Source organism: Corvus kubaryi, unplaced genomic scaffold, assembly GCF_017639235.1.
Source record: "Corvus kubaryi isolate FWS band 111438036 unplaced genomic scaffold, C.kubaryi_AGA036_p1.0 37341, whole genome shotgun sequence".
NCBI classification, from domain to species: Eukaryota; Metazoa; Chordata; class Aves; order Passeriformes; family Corvidae; genus Corvus; species Corvus kubaryi.
Window position 1 is genome coordinate 6,446,227 of NW_024581112.1, and position 5,109 is coordinate 6,451,335.

At 43.0% G+C, this 5,109-nt stretch overlaps 1 long non-coding RNA gene across 1 annotated transcript; it reads right to left on the bottom strand.

The window, feature by feature from the left end:
- Positions 1-2,962: 2,962 nt before the first annotated feature.
- On the bottom strand, positions 2,963-5,071 carry LOC121666318. Its single transcript, XR_006016639.1, has 2 exons — positions 3,924-5,071; positions 2,963-3,450 (listed from the first exon to the last, which is right to left on the bottom strand). It is a non-coding gene; the product is annotated as an uncharacterized LOC121666318 (long non-coding RNA).
- Between the last annotated feature and the right edge of the window lie 38 nt (positions 5,072-5,109).

Below are 5,109 nucleotides of genomic sequence, written 5' to 3' on the forward strand. Positions count from 1 at the left end.
AAATTAACTCTATGCCAGCCAAAACCAGGACAGCTCTTCTGTTTTACTTTTAAAACAAATGTCTGGAAGGGGCTCTGGTAAAGTCTTATTGGCTTATCAGTGTGATTTGGCTTGTTTCTAGTAGAGAATTCTCCCTCTTCATTCCCTGCCAGCAGATCAGGGTCTGTGCCTCATGCATTCACTTTCCTACCTTCTCCCACAGCAGCATTCTCACTTAATTTCCATGTCTACAAACTGGATCACAGCTGCTGCTCAGTGAACAGACTGATTGTGTCTGCATCACTTCACACCTCAGCTTTGCTCATCCTTCCCCTTTAGCCACAGAAATGACCAGTGACAGCCCAGCTATACCAGCAGACTGTGGCTGTAGTTCTGTGTCTGAACCTCTGTAATACACACCTCGTACAAGGAAATCTGCCAAAGCATTCTATTGCTCCAGATCAGCTGGAAAAAGTACCCAAACAAAAGAGTGAAATATTCAAGGAAATAAATTGTTCTTATCCTCAGTCCAGTTGTCTCTAAGGCCTGAGATGCGTGCTCCAAGAGAAACCTGCTCTTTGTGTGAAATATGCCCAGGAGAACTTAGCTGATGGAACTATGCAACAAACCACAGTAAGGTAGGAGACAGAGATCTGTGCTAATTCAACAGGGGTGAAATTCCTTCTCAGTCACAAATCTGAGCAACAGTTCAAGTCTGGATATATGTAGATGAACCTTATAGCTGCTGTGCATTTTGAATCAAAGAAGTAACTTTGTGCTATATATTAAAGGTAGGCTAATGACTTGAGCACAGTTTTGGGGGGATGTTTTAAAGATTTACACACTCTCCTCCCTAGCATATTATGTATTAATTGTTATGCCTACAGAATTCAATAAAATGGTATGGAGACTTAGGTGTCTCTTCTTTTCCTTTCTCATTCTTACATGGAAATGTTAATGTGGCCAGGACAATAATGGAGTGACAATTTGTACCCACCTGCCCTTCATAATGATATTTCAGAAATAACCTGCATTTGTCTGCCAGGGTCCTCGTGTGCAATCCATGGCATATTGCATTTTTATCAATGAATTCATCAGAAAGCTGCACGAATGTTTGGATCCTTGCTTTCCTTATATTTGCAAGGAAACTGTAATCCAGACTGAGCCAAGGAAACTAGTACTGAGAAACAAGGAACAGGTCAGGCAGAATGGCAAAAATGAGACCATCCTGGCTAGGTTTTGTGAAATCTGCCTTGTTCAGCAGTCTTCTAACTTATCCTTGCTTGAGACTTTATCATAAAATACTGGATTACATATGTGGGAAGCTCAGCAAAGCACAGAGGTCCAGGTTCAAAAAGAGCCTTCTTTGATTAAATGTGTAACTGCTGCAGGGATTTAGAACACTCCTACTGGATCATGCAACACCAGTTTGCCCCCAGCAAACACTAACAGTATACAACTTCCTATGCTCTCATCACATTTGATTTTCCTATCTGTTCCTTCCAACTCTGATTTCTTTTCTGTTATTTAGGTTAATGTGATTTTCACCCACTTCTCACTTCTGCTATGCTTTGTGTTTTCTGCTGTCCCTGAGAAAACCTAGACCCCTTTTGCTACTCATTCTCCCTCCTGTTTCAAATCCTTTTCCTGTCTTACCAACTCCTCAGTTTTTCATTTTATCAAACACCTCCTCTATCCTTTCACTCCAGGGAACAGGAACAGTCCTTTAAATTTACCCTGGGATACGGCTGTTGCTTATCTCAAAGTCTTACCTTGATAAAGCAAAGATGTAACTTCAGTCTTGTGTACACATGTCCAGGTGAGGTTGGGTACCACTAACTGTGCAATTGTAGTGACGTGAAATTCAGCATGAACTAATTGCTGTAATGTCCAGCAACTGCTGGGATGACTTTTGAAGATCTCTCTGTACCATAACCACATGCAAGAAAGAGTCGCCATTGTTACTCACATTTCGAGGCCACATGGCACCAGCTTTCATCCAAACGATTTATGAGGTAAAAATCCCTGTGTTTAAACTGTGAGACTGAAGAACAGAGATGAAAAGAAAAGCTGCTTTCAAATGCTGCAGGGAAGAACACCCAACACAGACTTTGTATCTGCATCCAAGAAAACAGGGCTTCTATGCCTCTTCTAAAAGTATGTGTTATAACAAATTTATTTCAAGTCACTGATGTCTATGTGAGTAAGAAATGAACCTGCAGGGCTTCAAAATCTACTGCAGCTCAACAAATAGCAGCATTAACACAATCAGACCCAAATGACCCGCGATCCGATTCTGTTTGCGCAGAAATTCTGCCATTTCTATGGCGCAGTATTGAGATAAACTACATCCGGGATTGCTTCCTCAGTAATTTTTTAGCAGCACTAACAACCTGCAGGGAAGGATTTGATTTCTTAGGGAAACCTTTTATGTTGTGCTGGGCAAGTTGATGAGGTATCAGGTTTGCTGTCTGATATCATTGCTGTTTCCGGACAGGAAAAAATATTGGTCTCTCCATGACCTCAATGTAATAATGTTGCTCACTCAGCATGCCATGTACTGTGTGTCCTTCTCCAAACTGGAGATGTAGCATTCCACTGAAATACCTCCTGCTAAGTTTACAGGTAATTATTTATTGGATGGCATTATTTCCACAACTAATGATCTTTGCTCCTTTTCAAAAATTAAAAAAGTATAATTTTACACTTTGCTAACCTTGAGTCACTGGGGCATCTGGGAAAATCCCAGCTTGTACTACATTTGCATGTGGTGTGGAGCTCAACAACGATTGATATTCTGGGTAGTTTAAATTCAGTCCTTGTCATATTCTACAAGTGAGATTAAAACCAGCAGCTAAAGAGCGCACCTAGGACAACGTGAATATTTGAAGTAGGGGAAAATGTAACATTTGCTTCACAAGAGAATAAAGATAGAACACTGAAGGAGACCCCAGACTCAGGGCCCTTCTCAAGACTGTTCCCATGAGATCCACAAGGTTTTATTTTTTGGAACAAGCATAACATTTAGTTTGGAGAAAAGAAACCTGGTTAAACAAAGTTAGACAAATGTTACATTTGCAAGATAAGAATATTTGTGGAGGAAAACACACACAGAGACTTTTATAGAAAGTGCTTACATCAGTTAAACACAGTGTTCCGTGAGCCATAAACAGAGTTAATTGCTGTTCTCACAATGTTTCCCACATCCCCTGCGATCACATAGCCCAAGTTTCCCATACATCCTTTAGATGCATACATCCTGCATCACAGTATTCCTGATGACTGCAAGTCCATACAACGCTTTCAGGTGCTCTGCATAACGCGGTTCGTTTTGAGCATCTTCACACATACCTTTGGCCATCTCACCTCTCCCTTCCCTATTCTGTGAGAGCACCACCACAGTAATTTCAGGTCTCATTGTTCGTTTCCTTCTCTTTGTTGGTCTGTAGGACGAGTGATTTGCTGTGTGCACTGGGATTTAACATACACGCTGGTTAAATCTGTGGTATGAGGGTGGACTGACAAGCTGGATAATGCCAATGCACTCTCAGTGGGTCAAATAATGACTAACACTCTGGGTCACTCTCTCAGCAGAGAGTGTCTTCTGTATCTACAGTTCTGATCCACACAGCACTAACAGAAATGTACTATATTTGAGACCCATGCACTTTGGCAGATTTGTTTACAATCTGGAAGTAGCATCTGGATCTGACAATTACATAACATCATAAAACCTGACTAAAACTATCAATAGATATGACTGATGCCACTAGAAAAGGGGTCACTCACACAGCTATTACTGGACAACTCCTCACATCTCTTTTAATTTTGGATTATCAACATTTGTTACTATTTACAAACAGAAGGAATTTAATACTATCCTTCATTCTTCCTCAGATCTAATTTCTGACAATTACATTGTTTTGCTTTATTTAATTTCCTACCCTGTTAAACAGAAGCTTTCTCCTCTCTGGTTCTTTCAACAGAAGTAATTTTTCTCCACAAAAGAAGATGAATTTTTCCCTTTTCTTGAAGGACTTTTGTGGTGCTTGACAGCAGATTCCTCGTGGGTGCAGCTGTATGAGGTCTGGGTGGTGTATTCCAGCTCCTGACAGGCACATATGCAGGCTCACTCTAGAGCAGGGTAGCAGCATCATCATCCCTACTGCTCCCCTTTTGCTCTCCTTGCTATTGTCGGTGAAACTGCTTTGTTATTTGATCAAATAATTTAAAATAATTGGACTTTTTGGTAGAGAGGGACTGTTAGGTTGAAAAGGTTTGTATGGAGAAACAACCGATGCTAAGTTACAGCAATATGAAATTTGGTTAATCCATACGGTGATCTAATGTGTCCTGCAGGTGAAAACACCTTTGATTTTGAGGCTTTTTTCAAATATTAACTTACTAGTAACAGATAAACACTTTCAGCCATCTGCATGTGGGCAAACACACTTGAAGAGGTTTTTTGCACTCTTTAAGAGTTCGACACCAAAAGCCCTGTTGTGATTTCACTTAAGGAAGGGGAACACCATTCTCGTTCCCGAGCATTAGGTTTTGGAAGCAGGCATCTTAAGTTCTTATCTCTAAGAACTCCTGCGGAGCCTCACCTAATTTTCACTGTAAAGAAGAGCTAAATATCACAGAGCCGCAGAATCACAGACGGGTTCGGGTCGGAAGGGACCTTAAGGATCCCCTGGCTCCACCCCCTGCCACGGGCAGGGACATCTTCCAATAGAGACGTTTGGAGAGGAAGTGAGACTTGGCTTCTGACGAGCACCAGCCATACAAATACTGTGATGCCCAAGCCCTCGGAGCTCCCCTGCAGTTCCAAAAAAAACCCCCAAAAACCAAAACCCCAGGCGGTTCAGCATTCTCGTAAATGGCAAAGCTGGCAGAGTTCTGTCACCGCCACCAGCAGCCCGGGCGTGCCGAGCCGCTGGGACCGTCCGAGCCGCGCTGCCAGAGCCGTGCGTGCCGCGTTTGCTCGGGAAGCCCAAAGCAAACAAGCGGCTGAGGGCCGCTGGCCCGCTATTCCCGGGATGGGCCAGCAGCGGCCATGGCGGGAGGGGCGCTGAGGGGAGCGGGGGGAGGGCGGCGCGGCGCCAGGGCGCCTGCGCAAGCGGGTGGGCG